Below are 21,393 nucleotides of genomic sequence, written 5' to 3'. Positions count from 1 at the left end.
AATGTATCACGAGTCACTTTAAACAATGCCACTTTAATGCCACAGACTACATTACTCATCTCATATGTATATACTGTTCTCTATACCATCTACTGCATCCTGCCTATGCCGTTTGGCCATCACTCATCCATATATTTATACGTACATATTCTTATTCATTCTTTTACACTTGTGTGTATAAGGTAGTTGTTGTGAAATTGTTAGATTACTTGTTAGATATTACTGCATGGTCGGAACTAGAAGCACAAGCATTTTGCTACACTTGCATTAACATCTGCTAACCATGTGTATGTGACCAATAACATTTGATTTGATTTGTCCCTTGTGAAATAGGCCACACATTAAGGCTAGTGTGATTGTGGTTAACTGGTGTGGCTATTGATTTATTTATCCTTTATTTAACAAGGTGAGTCCCATTGAGATGTACATGTATTTTACAAGTGAGCACAACCCCACACAACCTCCAAAGGGAGGGGGTTATGATTATTCAAATGAAATCAAATGTTATTTGTCACATGCACCGAATACAGGTGTAGACCTTACAGTGAAATACTTACTTACAAGCCCTTAACCAACAATACAGTTTTAAGAAAAATACCAAAAAAAAAACAAGAAATACAAATAACAAATCATTAAAAAGCAGCAGTAAAATATCAATAGCGAGGCTATATACAGGGGGTACCGGTATAGAGTCAATGTGCAGGGGCACTGGTTAGTCAAGGTAATTGAGGTAATATGTACATGTAGGTACAGTTATTAAAGTGACTATGCACAGATAATAAAGTAGCAGAGTAGCAGCAGCGTAAAATAGGGGGCAATGCAAATAGTCAGCCTGGGTAGGCATTTGATTAGATGTTCAGGACTCTTATGGCTTGGGGGTAGAAACTGTTTTAGAAGCCTCTTTGACCTAGACTTGGTGCTCCGGTACCGCTTGCCGTGAGGTAGTGGAGAGAACAGTCTATGACTAGGGTAGCTGGAGTCTTTTACATTACTTAGGCCTTCCTCTGACACCGCCTGGTATAGAGGTCCTGGATGGCAGGAAGCTTTGCCCCAGTGATGTACTGGTCCGTTCGCACTACCCTCCTTAGTGCCCTGTAGTCGGAGGCTGAGCAGTTGCCATACCAGGCAGTGATGCAACCAGTCAGGATTCTCTCAATGGTGCAGCTGTAGAACCTTTTGAGGATCTGAGGACCCATGCCAAATCTTTTCAATCTCCTGAGGGGGAATAGGCTTTGTTGTTCCCTCTTCATGATTGTCTTGGTGTGTTTGGACCATGATAGTTCGTTGGTGATGTGGACACCAAGGAATTTGAAGCTCTCAACCTGTTCCTCTACAGCCACGTCAATGAGAATTCACGTAGCATTATTATCACCTTTTATCCCGTTGGGAAAGGGCAGTGTTGAGTGCAAAAGAGTTTGCATCATCTGTGGAACTGTTGGGGCGGTATGCAAATTGGAGTGGGTCTAGGTTTTCTGGGATAATGGTGTTGATGTGAGCCATGACCAGCTTTCAAAGCACTTCATGGCTACAGATCTGAGTGCTACGGGTCAGTAGTCATTTAGGCAGGTTACCTTAGTGTTCTTGGGCACAGGGACTATGGTGGTCTGCTTGAAACATGTTGGTATTACAGACTCAGACATTGAGAGGTTGAAAATGTCAGTGAAGACACTTGCCAGTTTGTCAAGCGCATGCTCAGAGTACACGTCCTACTAATCCGTCTGGCATGCGGCCTTGTGAATGTTGACCCGTATACTTTTTAGGGGTTCTGCTAGTGGAACGTTTCGACAACATCCGGTAAAATTGCAGATCGCGAAATTCAAAGTAAATTATTAGAAATATTTAACATTCATACAATCACAAGTGCAATACATCAAAATACAACTTAACATTTTGTTAATCCAGCCACCATGTCAGATTTAAAAAAGGGTTTACGGCGAAAGCAAACCATGCTATTATCTGAGGACAGCACCCCATCAACAAACTCATGACAATCATAATTCAACCCACCAGGCATGACCCAAAACTCAGAAATAACAATATAATTCATGCCTTACATTTGAAGATCTTCTTCTGTTGGCACACCAATATGTCCCATAAACATCACAAGTGGTACTTTTGTTCGATTAATTCCATCGTTATAATGTCCATTTATTTGGCGCGTTTGGTTCAGAAAAGCACCAGTTCCAACTCGCCCAACATGACTACCATTTATCTAATAGGTTACCTGTAATATTGGTCCAAACATAATACATCTTTAGGTATTTTAAAACGTAAATAATCGATAAAGTTTCAGACGGAATACACTGTGTTCAATTGTGGCTAAAATGAAAATGTAGCGAGTTTCAGGTCGCCCGCCCCAAACAAAAGAATACAATAGGCTCGACCTTTGTCCTGAATAGCCATACTTCTCCATTTCTCTAAAGAAAAACATCAACCAATTTCTAAAGACTGTTGACATCTAGTGGAAGCAATAGGAACTGCAACCAAGTGCCACAGAAATCTAGGTTCCCATAGAAAACCAATTGAAATTTCCTGGATGGTTTGTCCTCTGAGTTTTGCCTGCCAAATAGGTTCTGTTATACTCACAGACATTATTTTATCGGTTTTAGAAACTTTAGAGTGTTTTCTATCCAAATCTACCAATTATATGCATATCCTTCTGGGCCTGAGTAACAGGCAGTTTACTTTGGGCACGCTTTTCATCCGGACGTGAAAATACTGCCCCCTATCCAAAACAGGTTTTAAAGGTCTTAATCACCGAGGCAATAATGTCGTAGATGGCGATATAATGTTGATGGAGATGTAGATGGAGCGTGCTTTGTGACAATTATCATTCTGCCCTCTCTAATTATACGCTTTCCATAATCTTGGTTCATTATTTCCATATTAATCGAGACATTACAGGCTGGCAGTAGCTGTGTATGATACCTTGATACTCAGTTGTGGAAAAAGTACCCAACTGTCATGAGTAAAAGTCACCCAGTAAAATTCTACTTGAGGAAGTCTGAAAAAATGTAGTTTCAAATATACGTAAGTATAAAAAGTAAATGTAATTGTTAAAATGTACTTAAGTATCAAAAGTAAAAGTATAAATACTTTCAAATTCCTTATATTAAGCAAACCAGATGGCACCTTTTTCTTTTCTTTTATTACGGAAAGCCAGGGCACGCTCCAACACTCAGACATAATTTACAAACAAAGCATGAAAGTTTAGTGAGTCCTCCAGATCAGAGGCAGTAGGGATGACCAGTGACGTTAGGCTGATAAGTGTGTGAATTTGACTATTTTCCTGTCCTGCTAAGAATTCAAAATGTATTGAGTACTTTTGGGTGTCAGGGAAAATGTAATGTGTAAAATATACATAATATTCTTAAGGAATGTAGTGAAGTAAAAGTAAAAGTAATCAAAAATATAAATAGTAAAGTACAGATACCGCAAAAAAATGACTTAAGTAGCACTTTAAAGTATTTTTACTTAAGTACTTTACAGCACCTTTGATGCTGTATATTCCCCCTTAGGTGATGATTATGTTGATGTATGATTTAAAAAGCATCCCGATCTGCCAAGCCTCAATGAAGGCTGCGTCCGAGGTGGTTCTGAAAGAGGCTCACCAGCAGCGGTAGCCCCATAAGTGTCTGAGACTCCTGTGGTATCAGCCCATTACTGGTGCCCATGAACTCAAATCAGGGTCTATGGTGCTAGCTTGGCCTGAACGGTCAGGGAAACACACTGACTCCTTCAGTTCCTTTGTGACTGACTCCGGTCCCTTGTTTTTCTGAACAGTGCAGGCTACATGGAAAGGTCGTTAGATACAGATGTGCTATCTTAATTTGACCAGTTTCTCACAGCTGGAAAATAATCCTGCAGCAACAGGAAATGTGAACTATTATGTGGATTATAATTAATGGACCTTTTTGTATGGGTTGATACATTTTCGATAGGATAAATCAAATCTGACATTTTAAAGTGGAAATTTCAAACTTTAGAAGTATTTTTATACCTTGAATACACTGCAATTAGCATTTCCTGCTGCACAGGAAAATTCTCTGCAACAACAGCGTGATCAAATGAAGATAGAACATCTGTAGGCATTCTGAGTATTAGTATACTGAACAGTGTTGGCCTAACCTACATGGAGGGGTAGAAAAGGAAGTCCAAATAACTCATCATTCAAATGGATAAGCTGACATTAGATAGGTCTGCTGTAGAAGTATTAGTTTCCCTTGGCCCTCGTATTACTTGGCAAGAAATCCCCCCCAAATTACTCTGTTGATTTCTGTAAATGGCTTTTTATAACAGAACCTATCTCACCTATTTGGCGTGCTTGATGTGGAATAGCTACTGGCACACCACACCGCCCATCCGTATTGACAATGGCACTTTCCGTGGAGCGGAAAGTAGGACAGAACCATGGCTACTCACATTACCTCCGATTGGGCTGACTGGCACTGATGGGGTTTTGATTTTTGCTAAGGCTGATGAAAAGGCTTTTTATTTTTCCTTAGCATGTGTGTATCTTTCGTTTTCTCTGCTCTGCTCAAATGCCCCAGCTTGCCTCCCTGCCCATTACACTGAATTCTGCTCCCTTTATTTTACAGATTGAGAGCGCCAAGCTAATAACAGGCTTTTGACATTTAGGATGTAGGGGAAATGGTGCGCTCCTTTGTCGGTGGATTGGAACTGATTGTTAATTTGCTGAAATCAAAAAACAAAGAGGTACTGGCGAGTGTGTGCATCTCAATGAAGGAGGACATAAAATACCTATAATCCTTCTCAATTAGTGTTTACTGGGAATATTCAGTCCTATTATAAATTGACTATCTATTATATTATAATAAAGTAACTTAATAGTTCTGAGATCCCTGTAAACAAGCTCTATTGAGTAGTATTCATAGTATAGGCCCTAGTCAAAAGTAGTGCACTATAATAGAGAATAGGGTACCATTTGAGATGCACCCATAGATGTCTGATGTCTTGTTCTCTCTATATTACAGACTGATGATAAGCTGTGTCGTTACCTGGCTGAGGCAGTCGCCCGCTGCTCCATGTGCGGCAGTAACAGGGTATCGTTTGGGGAGGCCGTTCGTTAACTGAAGTCCAAGGACTCCTCGGGCCACCAGACCGCAGCTCAGACCCTGTTCCAGAACCCCAGCAACTACATCACCATGCACGAGAACAGAGTGGTGAAGGTATGTTCACTTCTTTGCTCACAAGCACTTGTACTTTCCACACCTAGTGGTAAAGGTACTGATTGGTCATTGATTCCAGGCTGTGTCGCAGCCGGCCGCAACCCGGGAGACCCATGAGGCAAGGCACGATTGTCTCAGCATCGTCCGGGTTAGGGGAGGGCTTGGCTGGTTGGGATGTCCTTGTCCCATCACGCTGTAGCGCCTCTTGTGGCGGGCCTGGTGCATGCACGCTGACATGGTTGCCAGTTGTACGGTGTTTCCTAAGACACATTGGTGCGGCTGGCTTCCGGCTGGCATCCGAGTCCATATGTGAGTTGCAGCGAGGTGACAAGACTGCAACTGCCAATTGGATATCACAAAATTGGTGAGAAAAAAAGGTCAAAAGTAAAAAATACATATATTTTCATTAATATCTTTGCTCAAGATCATTTCCTCCGAGCATTCTCCTCACACCTTCATAAACTTTCTTTACATTTACATTTAAGTCATTTAGCAGACGCTCTTATCCAGAGCGACTTACAAATTGGTGCATTCACCTTATGACATCCAGTGGAACAGTCACTTTACAATAGTGCATCTAAATCTTAAAGGGGGGGGGGTGAGAGGGATTACTTATCCTATCCTAGGTATTCCTTAAAGAGGTGGGGTTTCAGGTGTCTCCGGAAGGTGGTGATTGACTCCGCTGTCCTGGCGTCGTGAGGGAGTTTGTTCCACCATTGGGGGGCCAGAGCAGCGAACAGTTTTGACTGGGCTGAGCGGGAGCTGTACTTCCTCAGTGGTAGGGAGGCGAGCAGGCCAGAGGTGGATGAACGCAGTGCCCTTGTTTGGGTGTAGGGCCTGATCAGAGCCTGGAGGTACTGAGGTGCCGTTCCCCTCACAGCTCCGTAGGCAAGCACCATGGTCTTGTAGCGGATGCGAGCTTCAACTGGAAGCCAGTGGAGAGAACGGAGGAGCGGGGTGACGTGAGAGAACTTGGGAAGGTTGAACACCAGACGGGCTGCGGCGTTCTGGATGAGTTGAAGGGGTTTAATGGCACAGGCAGGGAGCCCAGCCAACAGCGAGTTGCAGTAATCCAGACGGAAGATGACAAGTGCCTGGATTAGGACCTGCGCCGCTTCCTGTGTGAGGCAGGGTCGTACTCTGCGGATGTTGTAGAGCATGAACCTACAGGAACGGGCCACCGCCTTGATGTTGGTTGAGAACGACAGGGTGTTGTCCAGGATCAAATGTTTATTTATAGAGTACCAGTCAAAGGTTTGGACAAACCTACTCATTCAAGGGTTTTTCTTTATGTTTTACTATTTTCTACATTGTATAATAATAGTGAAGAATTCAAAACTATGAAATAACACAAATAACACATATCGAATCATCTAATAACCAAAGAAGTGTTAAACAAATCTAAATATATGGCTACTTTGAAGAATCTCAAATATAACATATATCTTGATTTGTTTAACACTTTTTTGGTTATTACATGATTCCATATGTGTTATTTCATAGTTTTGATGTCTTCGCTATTATTCTACAATGTTGAAATTAGTTAAAAAAATAAAGAATAACCCTTGAATGAATAGGTGTGTCCAAACTTTGACTGGTAGAGTAATTCCTTTAGATTTTCAGTATAATGTTGTCATGTTTTGTCATTGATTATCATGTCTTGTCCCTGTGCTTCCCCTTCTATTCGTTTCCCTCTGCTGGTCTTATTAGGTTCTTTCCCTCTTTCTATCCCTCTCTCTCCCCCTCCCTCTCTCACTCTCTCGCTCTCTCTTCTCTCTATCGTTCCGTTCCTGCTCCCAGCTGTTCCTATTCCCCTAATCAATCATTTAGTCTTCCCACACCTGTTCCCGATCCTTTTCCCTGATTAGAGTCCCTATTTCTCTCCTTGTTTTCCGTTCCTGCCCTGTCGGATCCTTGTCTATAATTCACCGTGCTGTGTCTATGTATTGCCCTGTCGTGTCGTGTTTCCCTCAGATGCTGCGTGGTGAGCAGGTGTCTGAGTCTGCTACGTTCAAGTGCCTTCCCGAGGCAACCTGCAGTTCTTGATCAAGTCTCCAGTCTGTTCTCGTCATTACGAGTAGTATTATGCCTTTTGTTTTGTAAAGTAACTTTACTGGATTAAAAACTCTGTTTTCGCCAAGTCGCTTTTGGGTCCTCATTCACCTGCATAACAGAAGGATCCGACCAGTAAATGGACCCAGCGACTACAGATGCTCGTAACACTGCCGTCGAGATCCAAGGAGCCATGCTCGGCAGACACAAGCAGGAGTTGTCTGCTGCTCGCCATGCCGTGGAGAACCTGGCCGCTCAGGTTTCCGACCTCTCTGGACAGTTCCAGAGTCTTCGTCTCGTGCCACCTGTTACTTCCTGGCCTGCCGAGCCTCCGGAACCTAGGGTTAATAACCCACCTTGCTACTCCGGGCAGCCCACGGAGTGCCGCTCCTTTCTCACCCAGTGTGATATTGTGTTCTCTCTCCAACCCAACACATACTCTAGCGAGAGAGCTCGGGTTGCTTACGTCATTTCACTCCTTACTGGCCGGGCTCGAGAGTGGGGCACAGCTATCTGGGAGGCAAGGGCTGATTGTTCTAACAATTACCAGAACTTTAAAGAGGAGATGATTCGGGTTTTTGACCGTTCAGTTTTTGGTAGGGAGGCTTCTAGGGCCCTGGCTTCCCTATGCCAAGGTGATCGATCCATAACGGATTACTCTATAGAGTTTCGCACTCTTGCTGCCTCTAGTGACTGGAACGAGCCGGCGCTGCTCGCTCGTTTTCTGGAGGGACTCCACGCAGTGGTCAAAGATGAGATTCTCTCTTGGGAGGTTCCTTCCAGTGTGGACTCTTTGATTGCTGTCGCCATCCGCATAGAACGACGGGTAGATCTTCGTCACCAAGCTCGTGGAAGAGAGCTCGCGTCAACGGTGTTTCCCTGCTCCGCATCGCAACCATCTCCCTCCTCTGGCTCAGAGACTGAGCCCATGCAGCTGGGAGGTATTCGCATCTCGACCAAGGAGAGGGAACGGAGGATCACCAACCGCCTGTGCCTCTATTGCGGATTTGATGGACATTTTGTCAATTCATGTCCAGTAAAAGGCCAGAGCTCATCAGTAAGCGGAGGGCTACTGGTGAGCGCTACTACTCAGGTCTCTTCATCTAGATCCTGTACTACTATGTCGGTCCATCTACGCTGGACCGGTTCGGGTGCTACATGCAGTGCCTTGATTGACTCTGGGGCTGAGGGTTGTTTCATGGACGAAGCATGGGCTCGGAAACATGACATTCCTTTCAGACAGTTAGACAAGCCTAGGCCCATGTTTGCCTTAGATGGTAGTCATCTTCCCAGTATCAGATTTGAGACACTACCTTTAACTCTCACAGTATCTGGTAACCACAGTGAGACTATTTCTTTTTTGATTTTTCGTTCACCTTTTACACCTGTTGTTTTGGGTCATCCCTGGCTAGTATGTCATAATCCTTCTATTAATTGGTCTAGTAATTCTATCCTATCCTGGAACGTTTCTTGTCATGTGAAGTGTTTAATGTCTGCCATCCCTCCCATTTCTTCTGTCCCCACTTCTCAGGAGGAACCTGGCGATTTGACAGGAGTGCCGGAGGAATATCATGATCTGCACACGGTCTTCAGTCGGTCCCGAGCCAACTCCCTTCCTCCTCACCGGTCGTATGATTGTAGTATTGATCTCCTTCCGGGGACCACTCCTCCTCGGGGTAGACTATACTCTCTGTCGGCTCCCGAACGTAAGGCTCTCGAGGATTATTTATCTGTGTCTCTTGACGCCGGTACCATAGTGCCTTCTTCCTCTCCGGCCGGGGCGGGGTTCTTTTTGTTAAGAAGAAGGACGGTACTCTGCGCCCCTGCGTGGATTATCGAGGGCTGAATGACATAACGGTTAAGAATCGTTATCCGCTTCCCCTTATGTCATCAGCCTTCGAGATTCTGCAGGGAGCCAGGTGCTTTACTAAGTTGGACCTTCGTAACGCTTACCATCTCGTGCGCATCAGAGAGGGGGACGAGTGGAAAACGGCGTTTAACACTCCGTTAGGGCATTTTGAGTACCGGGTTCTGCCGTTTGGTCTCGCCAATGCGCCAGCTGTTTTTCAGGCATTAGTTAATGATGTTCTGAGAGACATGCTGAACATCTTTGTTTTTGTCTATCTTGACGATATCCTGATTTTTTCACCGTCACTCGAGATTCATGTTCAGCACGTTCGACGTGTTCTACAGCGCCTTTTAGAGAATTGTCTCTACGTAAAGGCTGAGAAGTGCTCTTTTCATGTCTCCTCCGTTACTTTTCTCGGTTCCGTTATTTCCGCTGAAGGCATTCAGATGGATTCCGCTAAGGTCCAAGCTGTCAGTGATTGGCCCGTTCCAAGGTCACGTGTCGAGTTGCAGCGCTTTTTAGGTTTCGCTAATTTCTATCGGCGTTTCATTCGTAATTTCGGTCAAGTTGCTGCCCCTCTCACAGCTCTTACTTCTGTCAAGACGTGTTTTAAGTGGTCCGGTTCCGCCCAGGGAGCTTTTGATCTTCTAAAAGAACGTTTTACGTCCGCTCCTATCCTCGTTACTCCTGACGTCACTAGACAATTCATTGTCGAGGTTGACGCTTCAGAGGTAGGCGTGGGAGCCATTCTATCCCAGCGCTTCCAGTCTGACGATAAGGTTCATCCTTGCGCTTATTTTTCTCATCGCCTGTCGCCATCTGAGCGCAACTATGATGTGGGTAACCGTGAACTGCTCGCCATCCGCTTAGCCCTAGGCGAATGGCGACAGTGGTTGGAGGGGGCGACCGTTCCTTTTGTCGTTTGGACAGACCATAAGAACCTTGAGTACATCCGTTCTGCCAAACGACTTAATGCCCGTCAAGCTCGTTGGGCGTTGTTTTTCGCTCGTTTCGAGTTTGTGATTTCTTACCGTCCGGGTAGCAAAAACACCAAGCCTGATGCCTTATCCCGTCTGTTTAGTTCTTCTGTGGCTTCTACTGATCCCGAGGGGATTCTTCCTTATGGGCGTGTTGTCGGGTTGACAGTCTGGGGAATTGAAAGACAGGTTAAGCAAGCACTCACGCACACTGCGTCGCCGCGCGCTTGTCCTAGTAACCTCCTTTTCGTTCCTGTTTCCACTCGTCTGGCTGTTCTTCAGTGGGCTCACTCTGCCAAGTTAGCTGGTCATCCCGGTGTTCGAGGCACTCTTGCGTCTATTCGCCAGCGCTTTTGGTGGCCGACTCAGGAGCGTGACACGCGCCGTTTCGTGGCTGCTTGTTCGGACTGCGCGCAGACTAAGTCGGGTAACTCTCCTCCTGCCGGTCGTCTCAGACCACTCCCCATTCCTTCTCGACCATGGTCTCACATCGCCCTAGACGTCATTACCGGTCTGCCTTTGTCTGCGAGGAGGACTGTGATTCTTACGGTTGTCGATAGGTTCTCTAAGGCGGCACATTTCATTCCCCTCGCTAAACTTCCTTCCGCTAAGGAGACGGCACAAATCATCATCGAGAATGTGTTCAGAATTCATGGCCTCCCGTTAGACGCCGTTTCAGACAGAGGCCCGCAATTCACGTCACAGTTTTGGAGGGAGTTCTGTCGTTTGATTGGTGCGTCCGTCAGTCTCTCTTCCGGGTTTCATCCCCAGTCTAACGGTCAAGCAGAGAGGGCCAATCAGACGATTGGTCGCATACTACGCAGCCTTTCTTTCAGAAACCCTGCGTCTTGGGCAGAACAGCTCCCCTGGGCAGAATACGCTCACAACTCGCTTCCTTCGTCTGCTACCGGGTTATCTCCGTTTCAGAGTAGTCTGGGTTACCAGCCTCCTCTGTTCTCATCCCAGCTTGCCGAGTCCAGCGTTCCCTCCGCTCAAGCGTTTGTCCAACGTTGTGAGCGCACCTGGAGGAGGGTGAGGTCTGCACTTTGCCGTTACAGGGCACAGACTGTGAGAGCCGCCAATAAACGCAGGATTAAGAGTCCAAGGTATTGTTGCGGCCAGAGAGTGTGGCTTTCCACTCGCAACCTTCCTCTTACGACAGCTTCTCGTAAGTTGACTCCGCGGTTCATTGGTCCGTTCCGTGTCTCCCAGGTCGTCAATCCTGTCGCTGTGCGACTGCTTCTTCCGCGACATCTTCGTCGCGTCCATCCTGTCTTCCATGTCTCCTGTGTCAAGCCCTTTCTTCGCACCCCGTTCGTCTTCCCTCCCCCTCCCGTCCTTGTCGAGAGCGCACCTATTTACAAGGTATGTAAGATCATGGACATGCGTTCTCGGGGACGGGGTCACCAATACTTAGTGGATTGGGAGGGTTACGGTCCTGAGGAGAGGAGTTGGGTTCCGTCTCGGGACGTGCTGGACCGTTCGCTTATTGATGATTTCCTCCGTTGCCGCCAGGGTTCCTCCTCGAGTGCGCCAGGAGGCGCTCGGTGAGTGGGGGGTACTGTCATGTTTTGTCATTGATTATCATGTCTTGTCCCTGTGCTTCCCCTTCTATTCGTTTCCCTCTGCTGGTCTTATTAGGTTCTTTCCCTCTTTCTATCCCTCTCTCTCCCCCTCCCTCTCTCACTCTCTCGCTCTCTCTTCTCTCTATCGTTCCGTTCCTGCTCCCAGCTGTTCCTATTCCCCTAATCAATCATTTAGTCTTCCCACACCTGTTCCCGATCCTTTTCCCTGATTAGAGTCCCTATTTCTCTCCTTGTTTTCCGTTCCTGCCCTGTCGGATCCTTGTCTATAATTCACCGTGCTGTGTCTATGTATTGCCCTGTCGTGTCGTGTTTCCCTCAGATGCTGCGTGGTGAGCAGGTGTCTGAGTCTGCTACGTTCAAGTGCCTTCCCGAGGCAACCTGCAGTTCTTGATCAAGTCTCCAGTCTGTTCTCGTCATTACGAGTAGTATTATGCCTTTTGTTTTGTAAAGTAACTTAACTGGATTAAAAACTCTGTTTTCGCCAAGTCGCTTTTGGGTCCTCATTCACCTGCATAACAAATGTAATTGCACATAGTTATTTTTTGCATTTTAGTTGGTGTTTTGAGACAAAATACTTAATCAGCATTGATGAAAAAGTCTCTGAGCCCCATCACTCTACTTTGTTTTAGTGATGTGTGAAAACATTGGTAATAAACGCTGAAAAACTGTAACTATTTTCAGAGCCTTTGACCAACGGAGCAGAAACAAAGCTAGTTTTATTCTTGTCCGAAACATGACTCCACTTTCTAACCGTCATGGGAATTCAGAAAAGCAAACAACTCAGTGTGTGCAAAGTGCCACTTCCCTTGTAGACCCTAGATGCCATTACAGAGCAAGTCAAAAGGCTGTATCTTGGGTAACTGTTGCTAGGAGTTGTTCCCTGACATGAGAGCAGAATGCGACAGTGACATGTTTTAGGCCCAAGGAATGGGGCCACAGTTGTCTAGAGCTAAAGGAGAACAACACTATGTTATGGGGGGTACTTCAATGTTCTTTTGTCATAATCCATAATTGACTCAGAATAGGGACAGTGCGTGTTTTGTACAGAATAATATTCTTTATTATTTTCATTTTCCAAAGCTTTTTCCTAACTAGTCATGTTTATATTTATGTGACATTAATGTAAATATTTGAAGCTTAGATTAAACTGTGTTTAATGTCATGTCGTAGAGAACAGCATAATGCAATGTTTGGGAAAATGTTCCAGTTTTCTTTTTCTAATTCAATCACATTACTTTCAGAACAGGATTTTCACACGAGAAATCTTTTGTGACCACATAGTTTTTTTTTTCAACAACAACTGCGATATAAATTTAAGAAGTGGTTTTGCCATTGCAGCCAAATATTTGTTCCCATGTTCATTTAATGGTGTACTTTAGCTTGATCTGCTGTTGCAGTGTATGTGGTTCAACGCTAGCCATGATTGGTAGCTGGACTGAACATTGGGTGTTCCGAAAGAGTAATGTCCAATTTGCAAAAGTCGTTAAGCAGAATATTGTTTTGTGGTTCAAGCCACAACAAAACCTGGACAGCTGTGTGAGTGTGTTTGTGTCTCTGTACGTACACGTTTGTGTACGTGTGTGCGTGTCTGCTCGCCCTGCATACCACCCTGTTAATCAGTCTCTTTCTGTTTGCCCTTATTAATGTACCCAGTGCAGAGTGAGTTGTTTCAACACAAATCCAAAATGTATTTTGGGGATTTTAAAGAGCTTAATTAAGAAAGAAAGGCAGGCCACGTTACGTTACACCACTATTGCGTGTTTAAATTGTTGTTCATCTGAGCAGTCAAAGGAAACACACACATGGCAGCTGCATTGTTTCAGTCTGACTGGGTTCATACTAACAGTCTGTGGATGTATACCTGCCTGACGCTTGGAAACATTACAGCACCAGAGCCTGTCTGTAGTCAATCAATCAATCAAATGCATTTATGAAGCCCTTTTTACATCAGCAGATTTCACAAAGTGCTTATGCAGAAATGCAGCCTAAAAACCCCAAAGAGCAAGCAATGCAGATGTAGAAGCACGGTGGTGAGGAAAAACCCCCTAGGAAGGCAGGAAGAATCTTAGGGAGGGACCAGGCCCTGACGGGTGGCCAGTCCTCAGTATTGCCCCACTGGGAACACATTGGTTGAATCAATGTTGTTTCCATGTCATTTCAATGATTTTACGTTGACCCAGAGGAGAATAGATGTTGAATTGATGTATGTGCCCAGTGAGGCAACACCAAGTGAGACATTGAGGCCTGGCCGCATTATGTAGGGTCGGCAGGTAGCCTAGTGGTTCGAGCGTTGGGCCAGTAACCAAAAGGTTGCTGGGATTGAATCCCCGAGCTGACAAGGTAAAAATCTGTTGTTCTTCCTCTGAACAAGGCAGTTATCCCACTGTTCCCCGGTAGTCAGTCAATCTAAATAAGAATTTGTTCTTAACTGACTTGCCTAGTTAAATAAAGTCTATATAAAAAAAATGTACATCCTGCTTATGATCTATGGATTGGTGTGTTAAAACAATATTTCCTATCCTTGTTTGAGTGGGGTTTATCGAGGAGCGACGCTGGGCTCTCTTTCTGTAATGTTACATTCGGTCTAATTTACGGCGGAGTGTAAAATTCAAGACTGCCTCTTGTATTATTGCAACCATATATCAAAGGGTATTTTCTCTGCCATTGAAAAGCTCTCAAAACATGAACAACCACAAGTAGTATAATGCTTTTGTAGGATTCTCTCTCTCTCTCTCTTTCTCTCTCTCTCTCTCTCTACACTCAGAGTACTGTAACTTTCCTCCCCAGCATTCTTAATGGTGTATAACACAGTCCCCTAAGCTTAGCAGAGGAAATTAAGCATTGAAAAGAAAGTATTTTACACTGGAAAAGACATTAGTGATCTGTCTGAGTTTTTTCGCTTCTTTTTTTTCTGTCCCTCAGTCTTAAAATATCCAAATGCTATTTCATTGCAACTCGTCAAATTTCATAAACTGTATTTAAACCTTAAAGCAACTTTTAATGTTGCATTAAAAATATGAAAACATCCTTATATGAGCAGAGTTAATACCCCAAAACTATTTTTTTGTGTTTGCCTCGGTGATTTCATTAGGTGTACAAAATGCTTCACTTAGAGGTTTTGTGTTTTGCCACTGTGTTATTGTGTGTTTTGTCCTGCATTCCGTTCCCTGGTTCTATTGGGCAGCTCTGTGAACAAGTTCAGGAATGAGGAGCTTTCGGGGGCTGCTAGCTTTCCCAGAGGAAGTGTGTACCAGGGCTAAGCAGAAAAAGTGCCAAGATGAATTGCCCTTCCCGTTTGATTTGACATCTACACTTGGTATCTCACAGTTTTATAAGGATGGTGCTTGATTTTGTCCCTTGTACAAAATCAACACACCCTCCTCTTTGCTTTACGTTGCTTCCAGAGGGCTGGGGATTGTTTGCTGAAACCATAAATCCTTGTGGACAGCTTCAGACAACTTTCTGTATTAAAGAGGCTCTTTCACAAGAAAGCTTTGTGAAGTAAATTGATGTAAATTACAAAATGCAGATGGTAATTGTTGGTAATTTTCAACTGAAGGTATTCCAGAAATTGGCCGTTGCCATCTCGTATCTGGTATGTATTTTATGGCTTTCAATCTCTAAATGAGAAAAATGTTGTGCTGTTGTTGCCACGGGTGCTCTACACTCCTCCTGTGCTTTGCTTTGCACTGTCTGTGTTTTCATCTTCATTTTCTGTGTACTGTATGCTCAAAGTAAACGAGTGAACAAGAAAAGGGAGAGAGGGGATAGAATAAAGAGAGAGTGGGAGAAGGAGGTAGAGTGAAAGAGTGAGTGAAAGCAGCAGTCAGGAAAAAAACACTGCAGCAAATATTTCTGAAGTTTCCTCTTAGTCATGCTTTATCTGTAACAGGATTTCAGGTTGTGGACTGGATGTGGTGAGCAGATGATACCCCTAGTACACGCCACTGGAGCTGCTCTGTGCAACTAGCTACTGTACTGTATGTTTGAAATATGTAGTGTGTTATGTATTACGCTGCCTAGTGCTGTGACTCCAGCCTCTCTCTAATGTCTGGTCTGGGATGAGGAGGGATGTCCAGTCCAGCAGCTCTCTCAGGTTGGATATGTGTGTGTGTGGAACCAGTATAGATTTAGACTAAGTCTTACAGTACAATAAACCATCCTTGAGGCAACCCCCCCCCCCTTCCCCCCAAGTCAATGATTTGAACGCTACTGACAGACGCTACTGACAGAGAGATGGGGGGGGGGGGGACTGCTAAACGGTCCTGGCTCAGTTGAGGCCGTAGGGAATTTTGTTTACCTTGACTTCCCTCAGTAACTCCCCTTCCCCTCAGCCCAGAGCTCAGCTCAGCTAAATGCGGCCTGTTTGAGCTGTTCGCTCACAGCGTGGAAGGAGCAGGGGCCTGAAACACAATGTTTGCATCCAAAATGGCACCCTATTAGTGTACTACTTTTGACCAGGGCCCAGATCAAATGTAGTGCACTATATAGGGAATAGGGTGCCATTTAGTATATATTCATGGGAACACTGGGCAGAAGTTCCAGGACCAGTCCTGTAATGCCTGGTTGGTTGTCAGACCCAGGTGCTTTCATGGAGGATTTAGAGACCCCAACTCTTCAGGAAACAGAAGCCCAACACCGGAGCACTTAACTCCTTCATGTGTGACAGGAGGGGAGGCAGGTAGCCTAGTGGTTAGAGCTTTGGACTTGTAACCGAAAGGTTGCAAGATTAAATCCCCATGCTCTGACAAGGTAAAAATCTGTTGAATATCGCATTCATTTAAGCAAATTGCAGGTGTTTTGGCAGGTGTGCGAAAGAGTGAGTACAATTGTATACACTTTCTACAATAACTACATGCACATGGCTTGCTGATCAAAACTGATGAGTTGATTCTCAGTGAAATTGTCATACTCTTCACAACTTCTAAACATTCTTTCATCGTGTGAGCCATCACATGCAAAATGATCCATTCAATTATCAAAATCTGTCAGACATGCATGTATATTCCATAAATATCAATGACATGAAACATTTGTGATGTCTGCTAAATTGGCAAATGACCTGCCAGGTGACATAGTAATGAAATAGGAATCACAATCTTACCAATCAACCAATCAAATTTGGAAGCATATATATGGAGTTTGCACAATTACTACCATTTTTTAACAAGGAGGAACATCACAACCGTGAACAGCAGCTACATGCTCGTGGAAGTGAAAAAAGAAGATGTGTAAGAATGCATGGTGGTGGTGTTAGGGGAAGACATAATAGAGGAAGAGGTAGAATGCAAAGAATAAGAGTCCCTGATGAAATCAAAGCCACAATTGCGGGACGTGTCATAAACCACGGTCTTACAATGGAAGAGCCTGGTCATAGTGTTCAGCCTAATGTAAACATGTCCACAGTGTCATAAACCACGGTCTTACAATAGAAGAGGCTGGTCATAGTGTTCAGCCTAATGTAAACAGGTCCACAGTGTCATAAACCACGGTCTTACAATGGAAGAGGCTGGTCATAGTGTTCAGCCTAATGTAAACAGGTCCACAGTGTCATAAACCACGGTCTTACAATGGAAGAGGCTGGTCATAGTGTTCAGCCTAATGTAAACAGGTCCACAGTGTCATAAACCACGGTCTTACAATGGAAGAGCCTGGTCATAGTGTTCAGCCTAATGTAAACATGTCCACAGTGTCATAAACCATGGTCTTACAATGGAAGAGGTTGGTCATAGTGTTCAGCCTAATGTAAACAGGTCCACAGTGTCATAAACCACGGTCTTACAATGGAAGAGGCTGGTCATAGTGTTCAGCCTAATGTAAACAGGTCCACAGTGTCATAAACCACGGTCTTACAATGGAAGAGGCTGGTCATAGTGTTCAGCCTAATGTAAACAGGTCCACAGTGTCATAAACCACGGTCTTACAATGGAAGAGGCTGGTCATAGTGTTCAGCCTAATGTAAACAGGTCCACAGTGTCATAAACCACGGTCTTACAATGGAAGAGGCTGGTCATAGTGTTCAGCCTAATGTAAACAGGTCCACAGTGTCATAAACCACGGTCTTACAATGGAAGAGGCTGGTCATAGTGTTCAGCCTAATGTAAACAGGTCCACAGTGTCATCAATTGTGCAAACATTCCGTAGGGAAAACAGGTAAATATGTACAAATTATTTTACTTTCATTACAGGATTTCATTGACAACAACAGAGAAACTATTGTAAAGGTAAATGCAAGTCTGAAAATTACAATGTACCTTAAGATATGTATGAGGAATATACAGTAATACAGCAAAATTTGAATACAATATACTACTCTGTAGCACGGTGTATTTGTGAATTCTACATGTCATATATAGGACTGCACAACGACCTCATGCTGTTGGCAGAGCAGCTTTATTCAGCCATCAGCAAGAACAAGACATTTGTCCAGGTAGGAGCTGTGGTACCAGTATGTTCAGGTAAACCATTGGTGTGCACATGGTATATTGTACAGGGAGTTTTACTGTACTTCAATGATGCTTGTATATACTTCTTGAAGTTGTAAATACCCATAAGTACAGAAAACATTTATACTTTACTAAACTGTCTAATTCTAGAATAGGCTATGTGAAACGAACCATCTATTTTGTTGCTATATAGAGAATAATGGAGCTGGAAGGACATGAAATGACCCACATTCTTGTTTTTGTGGACTCGACTGGGTTCAATCTGGCCAAAGGCAGGAGGCGTTGCCACAATCTCATTGGACACCGAGTCACAATTGCCACACCAGGCCAACGTGGGGGCAACATTACAATGTGTGCTGCCATTTCTGAGAATGGTGTGAGCACATATTCCACACATTGGGCCCTATAACACCCAACTTCTCCTGTCCTTCCTAAATACACTTTACGAAGACCTAATACCAGAACACCAAAGAGGTTTAGTTAGACCAGATTTGCCATATTATGTAATTGTGTGGGATAATGGTCGGCTTCCACCGAACCAAAATTGTTAGGAAATGGTTTGCTGCACATGAAAGGATAACAATGGAGTTCCTTCCCACCATCTTCCCCATTCCTGAATCCGAAAGAAGAGTTTTGTTCAGCATGGAGGTGGAGAGTATATGATTATCAGGCACAAGATCAGATGTCTCTGTTAGATGCCGTGAATGCTGCTTGTGAGGACATCACAGGCTATCATTGCAGGGGACGGTTGCACCACGCAAGGAGATTTTACCCCCCGGTGCATCTCAAGGGAAAACATCAGATGTGATGTTGAAGAAAGTCTCCGGCCAGACCAACAAGAGCGACAGGATGTCCACCAAGAAGATGGGAACTTGTAGTGTTACGTACTGTGAGGAGGTACAATTTATTGTTTTTTTTATAGAACTACTGCAGTTTTTTTGCGTGGCAAATTTTCTGTTCACTATATATGACTTTACATGTCAGAAATATGTAAAAATTGACATGCAAATGTACATTTTCTGTTTACATGTAACACATTGCTCCAAAAATAAATGTTCTGTATACATACAAATGTGCATATCCTTTTTCTGTGTACTACAGTATTGTCTTTTCCCAGTAAACTTTGACCTACTGTTAAAATCGGTATCTAAAAAGCTCAGTGTGATTGATACACAATAGCATTCAGCTAGACAAAACTGAAAATATTGTATAGTACAGTCAGCAGTCAGTGTCAACAAAAAAGTAGAACAGAACTGAAATGTGTATGTAACAAACACTTCCAGGGTTGACTGCCATGTTGAAAAAACATCTAAACATTTTAACCAGTATGATGACAAAAAAACTTTTAATTTTGGTGGCATTGGCCAATTTAATGACACAATAACTTGAAGCATGAATTAAATGTTTTGGGTGAGTTACTACATTTTGCAGACATGCAATAGAATTGGGATGTCCCATAATACAGTTGTGACAATTGCACTTACAGCTTAGAGAATGTTAAGACTGTTTAAGAAAATGAGCCAAAGCGATTGAGAAAACATTATTTCTAAAAACCATCTGAAAATCCAGTGTTTTTATGTTAAAGAGTTTTGTTCTATTTAAGTCTTCTATCATATATATAAAGTGTAATATTGGGATACAAAACTTAAAATGGAATACATTTAAATATCTGACATGCTGCAGGTGTTTTTTTTAAAGCCCATAACCATGTGTGTGAGGTGTACACTTTTGTTTCAGAGTAAATTGTTTAAGACTACCAAGAAACACTCTGTGTGACCCTGATTTAGCACACTGCAGTAAAAGGTTAAAAACCTCAGACCCTCTTGATTCCTTTCTCAAACCAGGGTAGTGCGAGTGTTCATGTTACCGCGGTTTGGTAATATTCTAACAAGTGGTGCATTATAGTCTTTGAGATCCCAGCTGGGGAGGAGGAGGAAGAGAGGGAAAAGAAATGCAAAGAGAGACATGCTTATCTTAGCCTAGCTGTGGGCTTGGGGAGACCTTATTTGGCCACGTCTGAATAACATGCTACGAAGTTGGCAAAACGTTGATTCTGGCACTTTGCAGGCATCCTCTCTTTTCACAAAAGAGACTTGTGTGTATGAAGTTTGCATTTCAAAGGTGTTTTGGATGCTATTAAAAAACAACAACATATAAACTAGTGTTACTGGCACAGAAACACTAAGTGATACTGATGCAATGAAAGTGACTAGTATTCATAGGACAACATCCTTTTTTTTAATGTCCAAATCAGGGAACTAATGGGAATAGAAGGGAATGGCAGTATTATTTTCTCAGCTTTTTGGGGGTTTTGAATGTTCGCCCAGAGTGTGTCTGTTTGTGTGCTCACTTCTCATATGCGGAGAGGAGATAGAAGCCTCATCTTTCATCTGTTTTCCTTTCACTATTTATCTTTGAGCAGAACATTCTGGGAATGTCTTTTTCTCTGCTCACTGGCACTGCGCTAGGCCGCTAGCTAACCACACAAATGTGCGGAGCAGGATTTTAAGTTTACATGTTTCACGGAAAGAGTCAGAGTTCAACCTCAACCTCCCATTGACTTACATTATGAACACAATGATAACATGGGAACAGAACAGAGACAAGTACTGCTCTGGAAAGATCAGCCCAGTACTGAACTCCCTATCAGGGCCAAGGGCAGGCTGGTTCAAACAGTTGGAGATAAGAGTCAATGAGGCATGATGTGAGGGTCTACTAGATGGCAGAGATTCACATTAAGGCGCGCGCCCGCAGACACACACACACACACACACACACACACACACACACACACACACACACACACACACACACACACACACACACACACACACACACACACACACACACACACACACACACACACACACACACACACACACACACACACACTATATATTAGTCAATATATAGACCTCTTAAAGGCCCAGTGCAGTAAAAAACATGATTTTTCTTATATATTTCCACACTATGTTGGATTTGTGAAATTGTGATCATGCCAATTTAGTGTAAGAGCTGGCTGATATTTCAGCCTGTTCTGGTGGAATTTAGTTTTGGGCCTGGTGTCATCACCAGGTGGTAATTGAGTAAATAGACCACTACGAAAGACAGTTCCAAACCTCTCTGACATGAAGAGCTATTTTCCAGTTTTCCCCTATCCACTCAGACCACACCCAGACAGTCCTAGCAAAATTATAGCTTGATAAATTGCTCTTTCTAAGAAGCTATTGCTGTGTCTTTTTCACCCTTTTAATTGAAAACAATCACAGTAGGAATGTACTCTCTCTGAGATAT

The 21,393-nt window shown here is 43.7% G+C and overlaps 1 pseudogene; it reads left to right on the top strand.

Annotated features, from left to right (window-relative positions):
- The window catches only part of LOC124016884, a 66,873-nt pseudogene extending 50,813 nt beyond the window's left edge, over nt 1-16,060 (top strand).
- Nucleotides 16,061-21,393: the final 5,333 nt, after the last annotated feature.

This window comes from Oncorhynchus gorbuscha, unplaced genomic scaffold, assembly GCF_021184085.1.
Source record: "Oncorhynchus gorbuscha isolate QuinsamMale2020 ecotype Even-year unplaced genomic scaffold, OgorEven_v1.0 Un_scaffold_103:::fragment_2:::debris, whole genome shotgun sequence".
Lineage (NCBI taxonomy): Eukaryota > Metazoa > Chordata > Actinopteri > Salmoniformes > Salmonidae > Oncorhynchus > Oncorhynchus gorbuscha.
Note: the sequence above shows the minus strand (reverse complement) of the source record. Positions and strands in the feature narration are given on the sequence as shown.